Genomic DNA, 22,845 nt, shown 5'->3' on the forward strand with positions numbered 1-22,845 from the left:
GCATTTGGACTCTTTGAGTTCACTCTTTCATTGTTTCTCTTTTTTTTTTTTTTTTTTTCTCCTGATTTTTATGGGAAATACAAATTCTTGGCACTGCAGAAGCTGAATTGGTAGCTGCACCTGTTAGCTCTGTGATATCTCAGGGCTCTCTAGTTAGTCACCTGCTTTTTGAAACCCATGTTATCTCTTGGACAAGTGAGAAGGCACTGAAGTATGCTTTATCACCTTCATGACAAATATGACCATCTATATCATATTAAAATGTACCAGGTCAGTCAGAATTTTTAATAAGGAAAAGAAAAATCAGGTGAAAGACAGGAGGTGGCAAGAAGAGAATGGAAAAGAGGTGAGTGAAGTGAAAGGAATAGGAATAAAACTCACTTGCTTCAAGCCAGAGTCAACTTGATACGTTCTCCCAGGGACTTCTTAATACATATTTCTATAACATGCCTCTATACATCTGCAGAAATAAAAAGATAAAATTTGAGAATCCAACCTGGAAAAAGCTTGATCCAGATATTTTAATGTGATTGCTGGTCTTGAATTGGTGCATAAAATTTATCTCTTTCAAACAAATGAAGACTCTGCGTGCCTTCCTAGGAACAGTCCCAGGCTTTGACTGTGTTTTCCAGGAAGGGTAGACCAATGCCTGATTCATACTTCCACTATATCACAATTGTGCTATTGTTTGGCATCCTCTCATCTCTTCCACGTCAGTTGCAGATGGTCTAGAAGCCACAGAACAAGCTGTACTTCCTTTAGATGTCAGCCATCACCATCTTGTGGAATCCTTCCAGTTTACAATACACAAGGTACAATGATCCTTCTCCACAGATCTCTCTTTTGACTTTAAAAAACTTTTCACAGGATTCTGTAGTTAACCTTTCCTAATATCAGAGATAAAGAAATAACTCGCCTTGCTTTCATCTTGTAACATATGATCAGTTCACAGCACTCATCTCAGACATAGGAAACAGAAATTTTGGGGATCACTCAGCACCTCATACAGACTCCAAAGGAAATTCTTTGAAGAATACTATAAATGCTGATATGTAAGTTAGTGCTATGCCATCCCTCCGGATTTTGCTGTCAACCCTGATCACCTTTCCTCAAATATGATGTAAAAGAAACAAAAAGGGTTCAGAGTAAAAAGACTCATTAAAATCCCCAAGAGCTTTCCGTATGCAAAAAGTTTAGATAGCTTCGAACTGGCAGAGAAAATGAAAAAGACTGAACAGAGGAGATGTGATATAAATATAACTGCATAGAGAAAAGAAAGTAAGTCTGACCAATCAAGAAAAGAGGAAACAGACATTAAAACTAAAAGATAAAACTTTAAAACGAATAAAAGGATTATTATTTTTTATCCACATAATATATAATTAACTTGCAGGACTCTGCACCAAGACATCACAAGGGCCAAGAGGTTCTGAGAGTTTAAAAAGAACTGATTATTGCCATAATAACAATAATAGAGAACCATTACAAAAATGATAAACATAATTACAGAAATAACTGGCATAGTAGTCAACAAACAGAATATCTACAATTGTGTACAATGAAGTATGAGGACTGAAAACTGTGTTTAAAGACATAAGCCAACTTCAGTTTGATGCAAACTAAGGAGAAACCACCCCCATGGGAAAGGTTAAATCACTGTTACTCCTCACCGGGAACTTAGCAATTTGTTCTTGAGGGACCAGATATTGGGTTCTGTAATGCTTACAGCGTGGTGAGGCTAAGAGCTCATCAGTCAAGTGTTCAGCTGGGATACCCCGTAGCATAGGGCTGGCACAACTAAGATCACAGCTCTGTAAAAGAGAATACATTTCTGCTCTTCGTGGGTACTATTTTTATTTACTTGTGGAAAGTGAGATAGTTTTGGCCATTCCTTTTAATGTGCATCATGAAGTGGGGGCAGAAAGGAAGAACAGTTTGTAGACATGACAAAAAATGCTAATGATACTGTTTTGTTATTTGGTGATTAAGATGTGAAAAAGAACCATATAAGACAGAGATATTCCTAACCATCTACAGATCTCCACAGGCTAACAGATCTTTTCAGTACTAAAAAATGAAGTTTACACATGGAATGAACAAAAAAAATCAAATTCTCCATGAAGCTGAGCCAATTCACAGGTAGCCAAAAGTATCTGCTGTCTTCTGGATTTCTGTCCATGTGGGGTCTCTGATGCATAAATTCGGGTAAAATGGTGAGGTAGCCTTTCCCTCAGTGGTGTCATTAAAAGAGTTTTTCTCCTTTAAAGAGCTGCCCACTTCCACGAAACATGTGGAAGCTTTGGTATCTTGGACACTTTTACCCATCAAAGTTGGCTGAAAGTGGCTATACTCAAAAGATTAAAGGAATTGGAGACAGGTATGCAAACAGAGGGGTTTCCAGAAATCTCATTTCCATGGGGAGCTGCACCTGGGGGATACATATGGATGTGGGCAGACTCAGAGAGGTATTTTGGAAAAGTTCTGTCCCTCTACAGTCTCCCAAGCCCTCCTTTGTGGAAATCAAACCGTATCAAAATGCAAGCACACAGAGGCATGTTTCTGCCCACACTCAATTGCTGTATAGATTTTTTTAAGTAGAGGCACTTCTAGAAAAGCCAGACCCCAATTAAACTAAATAAAATTGGACTCCTAAAAGCTTGTTTTGTTTTCATGTACATCGGCATATCCGAGCTGACACAAACGCATGCACTACAATCTAGAGGACTATCTCAATTTCCCTAACTTTCAGACAGAATATAGCAGTGAAACCAAAATATCAGTTCCTTGGAAACAAACAAACAAAAAAAAAAGCAGTATTCTATCCATAAGCAACAGTCAGTCTAAAGCTTCAGAAGAAATATAGGCAGTAACACAGTCTTACCTGCACAAGCCTGTAATATCAGCCTTTGAGGGTTTTTTTGCATCTACTCTGTAACGATGCATTTTTAAAAATACAGTTCTAGCGCTCAGGAATGCCAAGAATTTAGGAAGAGAGCCACAGCTTAAGAGAGCAATTATTTGCCAGTAAATACTCAATTTGCTTGTCCTGTGATTTTTCTTCTCCTAACTCGCCCTCTCCATAATCCGTCTCTTGCTGCGTCATGAGCACAAGAAGTCTTTTCTTCATAACATAACACTTCACTTAGCTATTTTGTTAGCATTAATTAAGAATTCGCTCCTCTGGTCATTTTCTATACTCTTACAAACAGCACCTTGAGCCCCGGACATTAGAAGGCAGTGAGTCAGTGTGTGGGATTCAGCCACCGTTTATAAACACCTTCAACCACATTCACCCAGTTTACAATATTCAGGACATCTCAGCTGAATTACTGCTTTGTGTCCAGTCTGCATTCAGATGGGGGCCATATGTTCCTCCATGTATTAGAGCAGAGCTCATTAGCACTGCTGCAGTCAAGCCACAGCAAACATTTTTTTTTCCCTATCTTGCCTCCATTTTAACCTGATTAAAAACATTTTCTCCAGGGTAGATTTCTGGAAAAGAAGTACTCAAGTCAAAAGTACTGTTAAAATGGATATGTGTAAATTTAAAATTACTTTTAAAATTAGTAGTTGCTTTTACTGCAAAAGAACTCAGCTGCACTTTAGGATTAAACTAATTAGTAAAAGCACCTTTCAAAAGCACGGAAAAACCTTCACAAAAACTGTTACAGTAACCACAAGAGCTAAATATTCGGTGAGCACCAGGACCTAGAAAAATTCAGTATTCAAGCTCTCTGAAGGATTTAGGCACATAACCTATTTTTAAAGAGGGTATGCATCTGTGCAGGCAGCATCATACAACTAGATTAACACCTTGCAATAATGGGGAGAGTGGGTGTAGTTAAAAATCTGGATGTGCAAATTGTATTTCCTAAGAAATTTTGTGTAGGCAAGCCCCATTCTGCTCAATCAATAGTAGGCTGAGAAATACTATATTTGGCAAAAATTAATAAAATACAGAAGGAGTAACTTGAATCACCCACATTAATTGCTAAATGAAAATCCAGGTTCTGAAATACAAAACAAGAACACACTTGTAGGGAGCAGCAGGGAAAAAAAAAAAAGACCCACTTGGGACTGAAAGGCATGAAAAAGATTCCATTTACATCCATTTTAAGATAGAAATGGATCACCTTTCAAAGTCAGTTTGGGTCTGGTTACTTCTTACATGAGTGAAAACAACTGGTGGGCCAAAGACTGATGATTAACATCACGTTGTGGACACTTTACTACATTTAGAATTGCCATGTGTGTTTTATATGATGTAGTGATATTGCAGAAAAACATTTTCCACATATTCTAGCCATAAGATGATAAAATGCAACAATAATCCCTTGCATACAAACATGCACTCTAAAATAACACATTCTGAGCATGAACGGCACCAGAGCTATCAAACATTCTTAATAAAAGGCATTTATTTTGTGCAAATAATGCATTTATTTTGCGTGTGTCCCATGTATCAGACAGTAAAGAGCAACAAGCGAATAACATGCTTAAGCAATCCAGGCATCTCCGAGATTATTGTACACACATCTCAAAGTGCCATATGCCCAAATTGATTGTTATTTTACATCAGAAATTATTCAACTTTCCTCTCCAAACACACCTGCCTAACTGTAAAGAGATCTCTGAGCTCTGAGACCACTTTCTGCACATTTAACAAAAGTGAAATAGGATGACAGAATAAATAGCATGTGAAAGGTCAAAAATAAACAGACACACATACAAAACACTAAAACCCCGCTGCTCCGTTCTTCCCTAAGCATGACTTGCCTGTGAACATTCTAAAAACATAAAATACACCTGATGGTTAATACTCCTAAAAGCAGGAGAACTTCTAGGTGTCCACTTAGGACCCATCACTTATCCATGGACAGAAAAAAGACAGTTTTCCTTGGTTTCAATAAGATGACAGTGGACCTGTGCTCCAATGGGAAAGTCTTGGAAAACACATTCAGCTTTGGTTGAATGGACTTACATACTAACTGTGTGCAAGACAAACGGATGGTTTTCCCTTAGGCTTTAACTTAAACTGACAAAGTAGATCAGAATTAGATCTAGCTATTGTCTAGTGTATGCTATGTATAATTTAAGGAGAGCAGAAAAGAGTAGATGAGTCTTAGGAGGTACTTTCAGGTCAATTTTTTTTTCAATATTTATGTGAGAAACTGAAAATGCAACTTTGAATCAACTTTAAACAAAATGAAAGTACGTTAGAGAAAATGAAAGTACATTAATGAAAATGAAAGTGACAAATGCAATTCTGTTAAGGCTTAGAAGTGAAAAAATAAAAAGCATGAAGAAAAATAAATTCGATTTTTATAAACAACTGTAAGCAATCAGAGTTCGTTGTAAAATTCCATAATAAATAATTCTTTCTGAAAAAAAGAGGACAAGGGTTTCCTAATTTTTGTTGTCTTAAAGTACGTATTTTCACACTAATATACTAATTTGTCTTTGCACAGCAGAGCTTTTGAAAGGAAAGCTGACACACTTAATAGGGACAACTGGGTTAAATGGGAATTTACTGGATCAAGTCGGAACACAACAAATTCTTACTTATCCAGTGTAATTAATGTAAAATTATACTCTTCTCAACAGGGACTGCATGGTAAAAGGGATATCTGGTTTGCTTCGGAGGTGCCCCCATTAACTGGATTTTTGAAGGCTCAAAGCAATCAGCTAGCAGAGCCAGACACTGTCCTCAGGTAACCTCGTGCAGTTGCCTTGAGTGCAAAACGCTGTCACTTCTCAGACTTCACACACTGTGATCTGCTTCCTTCCTTCACAGCCGTCCCCTGGGGGACGACAGCGGAGCACGGCCACCCCTCCTCTCTGCCTGGCATCCATCGTGCTTCTGCAGCAGGGCTCTGTGCGGCCCTGCCTCCTAACGGGTGCTTTTTGGCAAGAAACCACTTCTGAATTTGGAGCGGACAGACAAATGGATATGTGATGTCTGTAACTTTTTAAATGCACTTTTGGTTTTCTCTCCAGTGGAAGCTCCTGTTTGCTTTCAGTTTCAAAGGTACTTTAATTTTCTGAAACTAGACAGACTTCCTCTGGTGGTTTCTTGCAAGAAACATCTCCCTCAGCTCGCCTCTCAGCACGCCTTGGTGCTTTCTGGGGTCCACAAAGGCTGACGGTACCGGCACCTCCAATCCATCAGTTCCTCAGACCCTAACAGTTCTGGCTCTCAGCACTACACACAATGGGTCACCGCCATGTGCCAGCTATAGCTCGGCACTTACAGCTGCTACGAAAGAGTAAAATGCAATTCAAAATTGGAAACTTAAAGAAAATGCTAATTTTGAGAAAAAAGCAACACATCTAGCAAATGCCATCCATGTTTAGGAATGATAAGTGATTAACAAAGGATTCAACGGCCCAGGAGAATTAAAATTCAGGTGCTAGATGCTGTGCCTTTATTCAGAAATACCTACTGAAATCCACAGGCCAGCTGCTGACCCTGACACAAACCTGAGCTCCTGCTGTCAGAATCCACTGTTACCAACACCAAATTCACAAAGGTGGGACTGTCACCAACCCAGCTTGAGAAGAGAGAGCTTCAGCTGGTTGGTGAGCAGTAGGAGTCACTTGGCGGTCTACACTGTTACCAAGTGGTAGAGGAATTTGGGGCCTTGGTGAAGCAGTTGTATCCTAGAATTGGATGGGTTTTTTTGGTGGGGTTTCCCAATTACCTCTGCTGAAAGTTGCTGGAAAAGAGCTGGCTGGGTGTTTGGTCAAAGTTTCTTTCTGGAAGGATTTTAACCAACCAATAGCTCAGTTTATGCTATTAATGTGAATTCCAGCTCTGATTTTTTTTTTTTTTTTCTCTTTTTTTAGTTTTTTACATCTTTACTTTCAGTTCCTGCATTGCTATTATTTTCAACTCAGTTTTAAAAATCCACCAGGAAAAAAGAATGTAACACATTATCCTATCAGACTAATAACACAGCTTACATGCCCTTTAAATCAGAATTGCTTTCCCTCAGCAAATGGCGGATAAAATTGTTCTAGACTGCAGCAGATGGAACTGGAAACCTTTTCTTCCTGTTTATATCTGGGGCACATATGATCAGCCTATGTGGATAAGGCTCCAGCAAAAGATTTCAAAAACAAGTTCATCAGGAACATGAACATTTGCAGAAAATAAATAATGGAAAAATGTTACGTTAGAGCTATAAAGCAATTCCTTTCTTCCTACAAAGGGGATCAAAAACTCCGAAGTACTAAGACAGGTTGGGCAAGACCACCCTAAAGCACAAGAGGAGCATGCAGAACTCTCTCGTATGTCAACAGCCCTATTCAACGGCTGGGGAAACAGTGGAGGGAGAAGCAGAGGTTTCCTAAAGCAGCCACTGACAAAGCATACACAGGAATGAACACAGAGGCCCCCTGTGAGTGCTTTCAAGCATGGCAGATCTCCAGGACTGGGCAAGGAAGGAAAACATCCTCACCCAGGGCACGTGCAGATCAACGTATGCATTTTCTGGTGCTTTTTATCAATTTCCAAGAGCAGGTTCATCTTCAAAGGACGTATGCAAGGGAATAGCATCCACCTGCCCTTTGCAGCTGGGGAATATAGGCAGAGACATATTAACTTTGCCAAGGTTACGGAGCCAGAAACGAGAAAAGAACCAGATTTCTGTTGGTCTGCTGATCAGAGCCTTTTAAACACCAAACAATCCTCCCTCCAGCTCCAAGGCCAGAGAGACTGCCGCTTAGTACTTTCAGAGGGCATAATCTGGACGTAAGTAAGAATGTGCAAGACAGAATGAAAAAAAGCCAACAAACTCTTGTTTGATCTTCACAGGAAACCTTAGCCCTGAAGTAACCTTGAGGTAACAGGAATAATGAAAAACATGATTTCCACTTGTGAGTTTAACACACGAGGTTTGAGGGTCATCAAAGCGATTTTGTCTCTCAAGTGAGAAAGAGTGTTTTTACAGTATATTTTCAGTAGTGGTTTTAAAGTCTCTCTATAAGATGGATACAAACTGTTTGTTTATTAGGATAGAAATTAAAGAGGAAAAAAAAAAAAGATCCTTGGCTTAATTACTGTTAACATTTTATTCACTTAATCAGAAGAAAGAAAAAAAATTAGCTTGACTTTTTTGACAGCAAAGTCAAACCAACTGGAAAATTCACCTCCTACAAGAAATGTTGAAAGGGAAAACTCTGGATAACAACATGTTAGTGAAATGCTTTCAAATGCAGACACAGCTGTATTGTAATGCAATCTTATATTCTCTTTGACCTGCCATCCCGCATTCTGCGTCTCCCCTCCAATATACAGGAAAAACTGTTGGATTCAAGCACTGCTTTTCATCTTCTTCTCTCCTATAGAAAAGGGCACCGCAAAGGACAGAAACGCACAAAATCAGGTGAATTTACTTTGAATTTACTTTGCAGACTACCTGCTTTCATAAAAACGTGAAAGAAGTTAATGGTAAGGTCAGAGAGCATTACTATTTGTTTGACATTACTTTCTTTCCTTCCTTAATGAATGTTGCTAAAATAAATGAGTACTCTTAAATCCATTGCAGAAATAGGGATTACTGGGCATCACTGATAGTCTTTTTCCAATTATTGGAGTCAGCAGCAATGCTGGGAATGGACCAGAGCTGCCAGGCTCTCATTTTGTGTCTCTGTCTCTGCTCCGGGGCCCCAGATCCTCTCCAGTTCCTGGGAAATGGTGACTTTTATATCTAGAGATCAAAGGGGCAGTATTTATTCTCTGAGGACATAAAGTCCTAAAACCAGCTAAAACTAAATGTTCTTAAGTTGTTCACTGTAGGGAACTTGGAAAAGAGACTTTGTTTTGCACCATTTATAGTGCTCTGCAACCAAAAAATTTTAGAGAATGCAGGGAGATGCATACTTACATTTAGGTTCAAAATGACTGTTCCAGGCCTCATCCTAACATAATATTTTACAGGCAAATAATAAAATGGATATAGATGATCTTTCATAACAAGCCTGCAGCTTTATTTGGTTCTATTTAATCATGTATCTTTTGCTGAGGCTGACTGCATTCTCTCTGGTCTCTTAGACAGTGGGTTTCATGCATTCTTGCATATATTTGAACTTTTGATCATTTTCCAAAAATTCACTGCTAGTATCCTAGGCAGCCATCACTGGGTAGTGATATGGGTCATTCTAGTTCAGAATAAAAAGGAGATGAGTGTGACTGATCCTTTTTCTCAAGGCCAAATCTCATAACAAATCATCTGGAAAACTGCCAATGACTTCAATGAGACCAGAAATTGTCCCTACTGTTATCTAAAAAACTTCATCTTCCTTATGAGAAAAGCAAGGTGCAAATTCTCTAGCTTGACTAGATTTATTCTCCTACAGACTGAGAGCAGGAGAATCAGATGAAAGAACAAAGAAAAGGATAGCAGTCTTTACTGTCGTCTGTACATTACTGCTCATTGAATTCCAAAATAGATGGAAGGAAAGCAGGGAAATGTGAATAGCATTGCATCAGTTCTTAGTGAACAGAAGTGGAAATGTCAATTATTTTTTTTTTTTTAGTGCAATTTGGAGCATTTTTTGCTTATTTGTTGAATTATATAATACCGGGTTGTTTCCGTCTTAATCCTTTAGACTTTGTTCCTAGCAGAGAGTGAATGGAAGAAAATGAAGCTGGAATATAAACTATTTGTGAAGTACCTTTTACCAGAAAACAAAAGGACAAAGGAAAAAAAAAACAACAACAACAACATTATTTTGCTTTATTTTTATTACTTTATGTCCATGCTTTGGAAAACAAAAATCAATACATCTGTATGTTTGTATACGGGATTTACTGGAATAGCAAGAAGGAAAATGAACCAATCTTAAAAGAATAGAAGAATCTGGGACTTGAATTTTCTGACTTCAGTAGTGTTGCGAGGACTTGGACTGTGACAGATACCAGCATATTGTCTTGCTGTGAATGAGAGCTCCTCATCTCTGTTCCTAAACAGCAAAACACGCTACTCATGAGGCACATCTGAAGATTTGGGATTTGATGTGTTATTCTTGACCTCTTGCTTGCCAGTGTGCATTGCCTACCCTGTCAAAAGCCTGGCCTGCTACTGACCTTTAATTTCATAATAGGTTCATGTTGACAAATCACTCTGAAATGAGATCAATACAGATATGTACCTCATGCTATGACAGAAACAGAAAAGAGTTTTCAAAAGCTGGTGAGCACAGGAGATAAGCAGAAGTCATTATGTATAAGGGGAGCTGCACATTCAACTGTTTGCATGTTGGGCTGTCATCTTCAAGTATCGTATTATAATGCTGAAGCACCTTTTATTTTTTTTCCTGAAAGCCTACTACAGTTTTGGGGTTTGTTTATTTTTTTGCCTTTTTCTTTTAAGTAGTCCCATACTGTCACTTAAATTTTGTTAGGCTGCCACCTCTAAGATGAAAGACAGAAGCAGGAATATAAGTGGGACACAATACTGAACAATCAGGGGGTAAATGGGATTTTTGGTTACTCTTAAACACTCCCGATCTTTCCTATTACCACAGACCTCTTACAGGAACAAAGAGGAGATGTAGGAGCTCAATTTCAGGGTGGATTATATGATAATCAATTTATGTTTCAGAGGAAATAAAAGACAGAAGGCAGAAGGAGTCAGAGATGACTGCCCATAACTAAGGAATTTCAGTCTTCAGCTTCATACCCTTAAGAAACCCCCTTAGCAAAGTTTCCTTTTTTCATCGCTCTTTATGTTATGGGGTAAACGCTTAAAGTGATAATTTAACCACAGAATGTTTGTATTAAACACAGGCCTCCTGCTCTCTAGTTTCTATAATTTACAACAAAGAGTTTATTAAACACAACTCTTTCTGTCTGACATTCAAATCCATCTCTGCAACACACTCTCCTCTGGATTTGCGCCACCGAATGAAATGCTATGGAAAAACAAAATAAACCAAAACCCTGCTGTGGAAACAGGACAAATCTAGTTTCACATCCCCTGCAGAGAGAGAAACAAGACGGAAGTAAAAAGCACCAAATGGAGCTCGTAAAGCTTCGCTCTGATCTCAGCCTCCACGTTCTGGCAGAAAGCACCACCTAAGAGATGTGCTCTGCTCCAACTGACAACAGCCTCTGATTACAGCGTGAGCACAAAAATATATTGTCTGTGAACAATTACCCTGAGCAAACTCTGAATAAGGGAAATCTGATGACAGAAGAAGTGGAAATATGGTGGGAGGTGGGCTGATCGGCCCCCTTCCTTGCCAGGGCCTTATCTCACGTGCCAGCCATCTGTAGTAGCTGGGCCTGCTACCACAGCTCATGGCCGCCTCACAACCTCCCTCCTGCAGCCTGCCTGCCTCTCACGGCGCGGACAGGTGGGAATAGCTGTGCCCGTCACAAGCCTTCCACCACAGGGGGAAGCTGTTGTGGCTCTGTGACAAAACCAGATCCTTTCCACAGGACATATGCACCGATTTATGCTTGCTTTCCTTGTAGCACTCTACGTAACAGCATACAGGAAGGAAGGAGCCCATCCTCACTCACAGGTGCCACGTAGAGTCAAGGCAACCGGTGTTCACTAATGCTTTTCATACACACACAAAGAAAAGTAAGATATTTGTTTGGAAGCCACTCCCCACAACTAGAAGAGATTCCAAACATTTTGAACCTAACATGACTTATGTAGAGAGATGCACACCTGTACAGTCTTCCCAGTATTTCTTTTGTCACATCACTGAAGACAGCCAACAACTCGAGAAGGTCTGTGGTCATGGGACAGAAGTTTGGGGAGAGAGTTACCTTTACACAGCATCCTAGTACTTACATACATACGTACACAGATGGCAAAGGAAAGTAAAAGCAAAAATCCAGTGATATCGAGGGCACCTTAGGATCAACCACGCTGCCATCTTACAGGTAAAACTGCTCTTAAATTCGTGTAGGAAACAGCTCTTCTGCAAGAGAGCTGCAAGAATGCTTTGCCCAAATGTGGGAGATCCTTTAACACAATGTATTGCTGAAATCTTTCCTGTGGCACCCAGATCGCATCCCCTTCTGTAACATTGAGCTTAATTAATTGGTGCACTTAGCACTTTCTATATATTCCTTGTTGGGCTTTTACAGGAAGAACATACTTGAATCTCATGTCATAGGATCACATCTGTTTTAGACCCTAGTCCTCTATTCCACTAAAAAGACAGCGATCTGCTGTGATTTTTTTTTTCTGTTTCTAATTAATTCATATGAGACTATTCCTTAAATTTTCATTTAATGCATTTTTGTGTGAGGGTATTATTAATCACTTCTAAAGTTGTTTGCAACTGTCACAGACAAAAAGTCTTTGGTAACATCCATATATACATTTGTTTATTTTAGGTATGTTTATGCATCTGTGCACGTATGTTTACAAAAATACTAAAAAATAAAAAACAAAACAAAACAGCTTTCTAACTGCATCTTTCTCCCTCCTCCCTTCTCCATTCTGAACAGGTTCCTGCTATCAACTGCTGGAGTGTGCTCACTCTACACCTAGAGCTATAATTATTTTGCTTTAATTTTACAAAACCTTTTGTTCCATTCCCACGAGCCCACCTGATCCTTATATTACACTTGCTCTATTAAAACACTCATGCAGAACAAAGCACAGTTGTACTGATTCATAAGTAACTCGCCCCCCAGCCCCCTTCTCTTTTTCTTTCTACTAGGCTTATACCTCTGGCTGTGGTTTCATGACACTGTTTGTAATGCCAGTCCACAGTCCCATTTTTGCCTTCTTCCTCCTGTTTCTTTTAAACCATTTTTTTTTATTTTTTTTTTTTAAATGTGCTTAGGGTCAAATTACACTATTGTGTGCCGTTGTTTTGAATTGATGTTATTCTCAGTCAATTTATGTTACACTCTTTGGCACAACAACAGAAATAGCGCAGAGGGTGTTATGGAATTTATTTGTTGTAATCAGACTCTAGGATTATTTTTTTAATTATTATTATTCATACAGTACAAGCAGCAAGGCTAGCCCCACATTTTTCTGAAGCAAGTAGAAGACAATCTTTAACCCAGACTCTGACTTCAGCATACCCTATATGCTGCAAAAGGGTATAAAAGCTTAGGACAAGGTGATTCCTATTACCTGAGCATGGCCTGCATACACCACCAGGCTTTACAAAAGACTAAGCGTGCTGGCAACGCTTGCAATAGGATCCTGACAGAGGTAGTGGGCATTTCAGAAAAAGTAACCTCTCATAAATTATTCCTGAAAAACAGGACAGGGCCTGGCTCCTCCGTAAAGACGGGAACAATAGAAGGGCTTTTTCATCTAGTCGTCCTGTAAAACAACAACCTAGAGCTCAGACAGCCTTTATTTTCTTTACAAAGCGCCAAGCATGTTGCTAGGACTAAGCAATGGATAGATAGCACTCAGTCAGAACAGTGAGAAGTGGGTGCGTATGAAGAAAGCAGTAGCAAGAGGCAATAAAATTGAGTCTCAGTAGCCATCTTTTCAAAATGGGGAGCAAGACATTTGGCAGTGCCCTGCTGAACAACAAAGCTGGTAGGTGACTATGGGAAAACAAACCGGGTGAAGGTGAAAGAGAAGGCAAGAAGGGGAAGGGAAATGGTGTGCGCCTTTTTTCTGACATGTCTAACAATGGTGAATACTAATGATTTATAGTAATGAAAGGGAATAACAGGGAAGAAGGTAAATGTGGCAAGGCACAGAACAAACACGGCTGTAAGGGGTACAAACGAAAGTTGCAATTTACCAAAGAATAACTGTTCTGCACATTTTATGTAGCATGTCAAATCTATCAGATATTCTCCTATTAAATCATCGTTCTACAGCAACAATCATTCTCTCAATCAATCCCCCGTGTTGTTAACTCTTAGTAATGACTAACTTGGCAGCAATTGATGTTTACGTATATTTTAAAGTCCTGATAACTTCTCTGTATTTTTTGGAAGGTAAATTTCCTTTACATTTTGTCTTTTTGTTTTTTGAACCTATTTTTAAAAGATGGACGCATTCAATTGGAAAATAAAATTTTGTAGCACACATACAGATTATGTTAGCTCAGGAAATTGGCAGCGGGATAAGAACAAAACCGTTCACCTCCTGATTGCTGATTCAAATCTAGCCCAAGTGAGATAGTCACAGAAGCTATGAAATTCCCACGGTGGCTTTGTGATTTGAGATTATTTTTTTATGAATCTCAATCCACTTTAGGCCAAGAACCAGAATCACAAACCTACTGCCTCAATGAGCATTAAATAGCGTAACTACACACAGTAATGTAGGAGATGCCAAAAAAACTAAACTGGTCCATGAGAAAGAGTTCCCACCTTATTGTGGGAACTTGCCATTAAAAAACAAGGTTGGCTCATACAAATGTACAGCACGAACAGAGAAATACACCTCTGTCTCTCCATCGAACAGAAAACAAACCAATCTCCCTGTAATCAAATCAGCTAAGAGTTGCACCATTTACCTGAAATGTGAACTGTTTCTCCAAGAGATCAGGAGTCCTGAATTTTCCTCAAAGCTTCTGGTTTGATAGTAAGTCCCTGTATCACTTCAAAGCCAAGAGCGGAGGACAGAAGAATTACACAAATGTTTTCTATCACAATTACCGAGGAGGATGCACAGCAAGCTTATGCATTCCTTACCCCTTAAAATCAAAGGGGGTATTAGGCAGTAACTGTAAGCTCTAGTTATTCTTTGGTCTACTTCTCCTGCCTAGATGGGAGGAACAATCGAGGCATTTAATTTTGCAGAACACTAACACTGAGGAGGGCTGTGTTGTACCTTTTACTTTATTAACCGATGATGAGGAAAGCTGTTGCACGGAACAAAAATCCTACTACAGCCAGCAAAACAGTGATGCTCAGGCATATTCCCTGTGGCTCTTTCTTCTAGGGAGCATAAATCATCAGAGTCCCTCAGGAACTACTTACTCCAGTTTCCTCCCTTAGATATGTTTGCTAACCTGAGGGGCTAAAGGTCTCAGGACTCAAGAGTAGATTTAAGATTTCCTACCATCTGTGCTGAAGTGTAGCCAATGCAAATTCTACCTTCAGATCTGCACTCCAGTGCCTCCCTGTTATGTTTCATTTCACACTTATGATCTTTATTCCTTAGAAACAGGAAAAATGCACAGCTGATGAGACATGTTTGCATGCAGCTTGAAATTGTTCCTTCAGTGGATGTTGCTTGGACGTGCACTTTATGCAAAGGGAAGCAAGATGAGGAGCAGAACTGCATTTTAAACAGACAAGTATTCTTTATGCTACATAGGAACCTGGGGAAGCAAGTAGTTCCCTTCAATGTTTTCAGATATATCACTGAAAGTACTCCCAAATAGAATGTGAAATAATAGGTGAGAAGTGGAGACGTTTTCTTCTTCCTTTGCTATCTATTCATTTTTTCTAATTGAACAAATGTAGGTTTGATGGTCTTTTTCCACAATCACAAAATATTTTAAAAGGAATAGCCAGCATTTTATAAGGATACCTGTGAATACATAAATAAACAAACATACAACTTGCATATGCTTTCATCACAGGAGTTCTAGTAAAATGAATGAAAGAATTCTAAAGGTATCTAAATACAGCTAAATTCAGCTGATAAACTGGCAGAAACAGAAATAACAGCTAATAATGTTATTAAGAACTTGGAGGGGAAAGCACATCTTTTATATGAATCTAAACTTAAGATCTGATATAGAGATTATTTTACTTAGGAGATGCAAGGTTATTAATGCTGGTCCACAGCAGAGAATTCATATACACACTACATCTTTTTAAACCTACAGAAGCTGTTTGAAGTCTGTTTTGGGGAGTCTCCAGAGTGAACCAATTTGCCAGGGGAACCTGGATGTCTGTGGAAATACACACTACTTGAAGTCATAAATTACAAGATGGCTAAATCTACTGAAGCAGGGAAACAGTATTTCAGCCCAACAGGATTCCACCAAAAATAAAATAAGAAAAACCCTCACTCTTAGAATACCCAGTAGGTAATTTCAGCTCTCATTTAACATGAAGTTTTATGGATACTAACTAACTTCAAAAACCTCTTGTGAACTTGCTTGGTGTTTCTGGGAGAGCAGATTATACCAGTGATCAAGAAAATGCAAAACCTAAGTATGCTTCAATCTGCCAGTTGCAAGAAAAAAGGTAGTGCTAGAAAAGAACAGAAGCAGCAGCTCTGCACATCTCTCGCATTGAACTACTATGCAGTTTGATGCTGTCCATCTTCAGTCTGAAGAGTAAATCTGGGCTCTCAAGAGTCGTAACCTCTGACGAAGCTGATGCCCTTTCTGAGAGCTGTTTAACTTATTTAGTAACTAACACATTGAGCTTATCAGCACTGGGATTTAACGGTCTTCTTCAGTGACTTCACCCATGTTGGAACCTCATCATCATTCTGTGTAGCAAGTGACCACCAGCTTTGAGTCTGCCAAGAGTCAAAGAACACAGGTGCTAACCATGACAAGGTGTTTACCAGCATGGTTGATAACATAAACAGTTGGGGGGGTGAAGGGGGAGTTCATATATTTCCTAGGAGAGAAGGTTTCACATGAAGAAAGACTACCCAAAGACAACGTGCCAGCATGTACAGATCCCAGACCCAGCCTTGACATGGTATCTGAGTCTAGATCAGGATTTGTATTTCACAATCAGTTGCACATGTTCTAATTAGTTTCTCAAGCTGCACAGAGAGCAGAGGAAGTTCACTTAGACATATAAAAGGAGACAATAGTAAACTTTTTTTTTTTAAAAAAAACATTATAGAGAATAACTGTGCTCTGGAGGATTTATTTATTTACTAACATAAACAGTACACACTGAGATAACATCTGGCGATGTTTACTACAGTGAAACCCAATCAATACTTCCGTCTACTACAATATCTGTCCGCAAAACAGCCATTCCTCCTGGCACTCACAACAAATACTCATCTATCTATTATAGCAGCCTTTGTCAGCAAAAAGAGAGGTGAGCACCTTAATTCTGTTTGAAGTCTAACCGAATACAGAAAATCAGATGTATGTGGACACAAAAACAATGTCGGAAAACCAGAGAGAGATGCAGTTTGTAGCATGGCAAAATTCATCCTTACAGCATTTAAACATGCAACAGATCAGATATTATATCAGATATATATATCTATATACCAGAACAGATATTTTCTTTTTTTTTTTAATGAGTCTAGAGGCTTAAAATCTGGGCATTCCTTTACATCTGCTAGTAAGCTAATAAGCTTTTTGTTGCATTTTAGAGAAGCAAGTAAAATCAGAAAGTTTGACTTCTCATTTCCTTTCGAATTCAGAACTCAAAAAGAAGCAACGGAGCTTTTCCACAGAATTGAAAAGTCAAAAATGAATCCACCAGAGTTTCCAAGTAAGTCCTTCTATTGTTTTATATTTCTGTATTTGCACTATAACTTGTCCCTGTAGAAAGATTATGTTCTGTATCACTGAAGCACAGTCACTAAGCATTACCTTAGTACCTACTGAACCTTTACCTTTCCTGAACCTGTGCCCCTTCCATTCCAAGAAACAGATTAACATGCAGTGTCACGCATCGCTACTATTTATAGGTAATGAAATTAAGCAAAAAATAACAAGACCACACAGTAGATAGAAAACAAAACAAGCAAAACCTCTGATTTTCTCTTCACAAATTTTTAATTGATACAAGTTTTATTTTAACAGTTCAAAGGAAAACAATATGCCTGAATAAAGTGACTATATATATATAAAGTAAATGTACATTTGCCCCTCTTTAATTTCACATTTTGCTATCTCACTGTGCAAGCTACTTCTATTTGTACAGGGCCTGAAGGTAAAACGCGACCCTTCTGTGTTACACCAAATCCTCAGGCAAGAGCTGTGTTCAGAAGATATTGTAGTGATATGTTACCCTTTTCCCATAAAAAAAAAAAAAGACTTCTCTTTGACCAGATAATTGGGGTTGTAGTTATGAAGAAGGGAGAGCAGAGAGGCAAGAGAACACAATTTGTTTTCTTCTCTTCTGGAAGAGACCTACGGGGCAGTGAAGAGCTCGTTTTACCCTGGACCAGTAAACTAATCAGTGATGGTAAGCCCAGCAGTAGAGGAAGCTGTGTGCAACACCAGTCCCTGTAATTTGCACTAGGTAAAATTTGCATTAACACTTTCTGTTTAGTCTCTGTTACAGCTCATTGCTTTCTGTTCAACTGTAGTCTTACCACAACCTAAAGTTCTTCAGGAAGTGGCCATTAAGGAATGAACTTCAGAAGAAGCTTAGCATTAGAGACATAAGAGCAAATAGGAGAAAAAGGCAGAAAGTAGCAAAAATCCCATTGAAATAATGAAAGACCCTTCTTAAAGAACGATACCATACATCTTTATTGTCAATTCAGGCACATGAACGCGTGAGCTAGTTGAATGTGTGAAGACTGGGATTTCAAACGTGCGCAATGAGCTCTGTCAATTTTTCTAAATTTAAACAAAGACAGGACAGCACACACTCAGTTCTGAAAGCTCAACACTGAAATTATCAACACGGGAGTCTCCATTTGCAGATCAGTGTTAAGAGGAGCAGAAAAAACAGACTGAGGCAGGGACTGGGGATTTTACACCTGGTTTCATCACTAGCGGGAGCACAGCCCAGCCTCGCAAGGGACCAGTTTGTCTGAACTGCACATGGAATTTGCCAGTTTCTCCTCAGCTCCACAGAAGAAAACTGTTTCATTAGATAATATTAAAGATAGATAAGGTGAGAAAGGGGAATAATTTCTAACCAATATAGTCTTAGGAACCTTCACAAAAGAATTCCAAACAATGTAAAATTAGGAGATTAAAAACAAAACAAACCTTCCTTTGACCACTACTGGGCTAAAATACGTATATGATAATTTTTACATCTTTTTTATTATTAAACAACATCTAAATCTACTTGCTTCAAAAACAACAACACACATACACACACACACACCACACACAAAATCAACTTGTCTCTAAAGAAGGCATCACATATTTTTCTGCTGTGAACATTTCCTCTGCCTCAACTAGGCCAAGAACACAGCAGAGTAAGCACCCATCCATCCAGGCAGCACAGCTGGAGAGGTGGGAAAAATCTGTGCATACAACGCATCAGGATTACCAGAACCTACCCTATGGAGTTGGGGAGCTCCAGCACAGGCATTGGCAACGTAACTTGGCCACACTGAAGGGAATCTGGAAAAATCCCACCGATTCTATTGGGATCAGGGTCTCACTTCATCTGTAAGAGTTGAGATCTGAAAATGATTGTACTCACTAAAGAAATAGTGTGCAGATTCTGGAGGAGATTCTGGAGATTTCACACTTGCATAACTTCTCAGGATGCTACAAAGAAAACTTGTTTTGTCACATGGTTTACCTGCCACCCCAAATTTCACTCACCAACCACTGTCTCCAGGTAGCAGGAGGGATTGGGTTACAGGTAAAGTGCTGTCCCATTCAGACAGTGGGATTAAGGTCAAGGAGCCATGGCAGTGAGACTCAGTGTATACAAGACAATGTCTGTGATTCCTACGATCTCGTCAGGGAAAAGTCAGGAGAAAAAGTCCATCATCCCTTCTAGACTTCCACAAGTGCCTCCACGTATAATCACAATGCAGCTCAAAGAATTAGTTCAGCATTAAATAATGTCTACTTTCCTGTACAGAATTTTTTTTTTTTTTTTTACAAGATTTTCTAGGTATAAGGAGCCTTAAAGAATAACCACTGTATGGTATAGATACATTCTAAACATTATGACAGAGAGAGTGTAAAAGATTTTTAGAAAGTAAATGCTTTTAAATGTAATTAAATCACAATAACGATAATCACATAGCTGTGCCTCTGACAGTCTGACAATACGGGGACATCAGAAATGCTTTCCACTATCAGAAACCATGGGAAATCTATGTCTCTCTCCTGCTGCTGAAAGGATTGGGAGATATAAAATGTGTTTGAACAGCTGATAATTTCACAGAGTAAGATTTACCTAACACATCTGAAATTCTCCAGGACACTAATGATTAAAACGAGGACGAGATCCTTTCTATCTCAGTATAATTGCTGGTAAGAAACTGCACCCACGGAAGGATCACCAAAACTATATCCTCTAGGCAGCAGTCCACCCAACGAGATTCTTCCCTTTGCCCTCAGCACTTCCCAAGTGCTAGACAAAGATGCTAATTTCAGGCTTTCAAAGCCCCTAAAAGCCAAGCATCTGAACGTTACTATAGCTAGCTTTAAAGTTCCTGTGATACCTGTATATCACAGCAAACATCTTGAATTACAAGCATGATCAGAATAAGGGCAGAGGAAGCAGTGCAGAACAGTATTTCCTTAACTATACACACAAGGAAAAGAAAGGCCAAGAATTACTAACATGCCAAGTTGCAACAGAGGAAGAAAGAGTAAATAGTACCATTCTTGGGGTCAGTATCATATAGCCATGAAGCACCATAACAAATTCAATTGCACACTCAGGTGCCGTTCGTGGGCATAAATGAGTATGTGCAGGAGCCCTATCTGTTGAGTCAAAGATTTCTCATTTCTAATCATTTGTATTTTCCAACAAGTTTCATCTCTCTCTGGCTCAGACTCTGACAACAGCGTTTGGCAGATTTTCCTACTGGAGGTCTGATCTTGCAGCCTACATGCAAAGGGACTGTGCCACTATAGCCTACATAAACTGGGATTTCAATATCTAAACTGGTTCATACTGAGAGAGGATATGCATTGGTCTGGTTGCACAAATCCAGTCATACTGGAAAATACACATGCAATTCCATGAAAAGTTTCTTCTCTTAAGAATCACAGGACTCTATCACTTATTACCATTACCGTAAGTCTTCCACTTTACTAAATATTTTAATTACTCAAAATTCCCATGTTAACAGTACACGAGCCAGAATAAATTCTTTAGAAACATTATGAAGAAGACTCAAAAAAAAACAACCAACCAAACTCAACTGCTAAGAAAACCAGTGGGTTCATAAATGTATCTTTGACTCAGAGATGCCATCAGTATTACTAACACAAGCATATTGCAAAGCTAGATATTTTTCCAATGGCCTTTAAAAGCATAAATTTCCCTGTCAAGTGCTTGTTACCTCAAACCTGACCATCTTGCTGCCATCTCCTGAATGTTTCTAAAGGAGAGAGGTACAAAAAGAAGAAGGAAGGAGCAAGAACTAGGTCCTTCTAAGTCACAGGATCACCAGAATGGTATAGGATGATCACATGAACAAAACAAATTATTCTTTTGTCATGAGGAAACACAGAACTGCTAAAACACATATGGAATCACAGCACGTCCTGTCAGAATTTTGAAGACCCTCCAGAGCATGCATTGGCACCAAAGCAACAAACATGTCAGCAGTGCAGTTCTGCAGATGATTTCTTTAAATAAATAAAATAATAAATTAAAAATATTCTGATCTCTTCTGTGCCAGTGGAAACTGTTGAAAACAATAGATCAATTTTGACACAACTGAAATTAAAATCTGTTCTAATCTATTATTTAGATGCAGGGGCAATGACGGGAAAGAGGGCAATAAGAAGAACCAGATACTCGATCATAAAACTCAGAGCTAGACCACTTACACTAATGAAGAAAACAGATCAGAATTTTTTGGTGTCTTACGTTCATCAGACTGCCCTACATCAGATGCTGGAATTTAAAATGATTCAGTGAGAGTCTCCCCAAGGGCACTGATGTAAATATGGAATAACCACAATGCTTTTCTTTGGAGTTCCTCCCTTTATATTCTGATTTAGCTGAAGAGTCTCATTTTGGATAGAAGAAAATAAGAGCACCAGGAATCAGAAAAGGCTACGCCTATGTTGTTCTTTTTCCCCTTTTGTAGCTTGTTTAATGGCAATCTCTACTCGTTATAATCTTTATAATAGTGTCTTTATAATCTTGGTATGTGCTCAATGAGCTCTGGTCTCCCCTTTGTCTTGAAGTTACATCAGCAAGTGCTTCGATAAATGGAGTTAGAGATTTTCCACACCTACATGTTCAGGTGCTGAAATACTGATGTGTTTTACAACTTAATGCAGTAGTAAGTTGTAAAGGGAATCAGTGCTGATATTCCCATGTCTTTTTAATGTGAGTAAATCACAACCATACTCCTTTATATACCAAAACAACCACACACTAGAGAACGATTTTCTTATCTTCATCTATTGTGGCCACTATTCTGCAAAAACAAGAGCTGCCTCATGCAATAAAAGTCAGAGTTCTATTCTTCTGCACACTACTATCGATGGTCTCAACATACAGAACTAGAAAAACTCCACCCCATTATTTTTGCAAAATAACAACAACAGCAAAAAAAAAAAAAAAAAAGATAGACTTGACTGACAATCATTCCCAACTCTTCTCTGTGCTACGTTGCGAACAGGACTGATTAAAACCTATCTGAGAACTAGAAATGTTATCTGGCCAACTGCATTCTGAGATTGGCAGTTTCACAAAGTGAAAATATCTTTCAAGGATGCTTGCATGAAAATTCAGAAAACTGAAAGCTCATTATCTCCTGAGAAATTGCTTTTTGCAAAAAGCTTTACTCGAGCCCCATTACATACTTGCACCTTTAAGCTATCTCCATAATCTTTGTCACGGGCCTTTGTACCAGACTATACCTGGACTGTTTCCATTCATCCAATTTTTCAAAAACAGGAACTGAATCTAATCAGGATTAGTACAGTGGCTGTCAAGAAACCATACAGATGCACAGCAACCAAACATCTGTCCCTTGGTGCGTGTATGACTCCCTCCCCTGTCTTTTCTCTAAAAAAAGAAGGGTCAAAACAAAATGCTGGCAGTCCAACTGAAAT

At 38.9% G+C, this 22,845-nt stretch overlaps 1 long non-coding RNA gene across 2 annotated transcripts in view; it reads right to left on the bottom strand.

Moving 5' to 3' along the window:
• Positions 1-22,845, bottom strand: part of LOC122177261 — a 334,853-nt gene that overhangs the window by 169,802 nt on the left and 142,206 nt on the right. For both annotated transcript variants that reach the window (XR_006178024.1, XR_006178025.1), the window contains exon 5: positions 382-460. This is a non-coding gene — a long non-coding RNA (uncharacterized LOC122177261). The remainder of the gene's footprint in view (positions 1-381; positions 461-22,845) is intronic.

Source organism: Lagopus leucura, unplaced genomic scaffold (assembly GCF_019238085.1).
Source record: "Lagopus leucura isolate 7727_CA_CO unplaced genomic scaffold, USGS_WTPT01 Super-Scaffold_100001, whole genome shotgun sequence".
Lineage (NCBI taxonomy): Eukaryota > Metazoa > Chordata > Aves > Galliformes > Phasianidae > Lagopus > Lagopus leucura.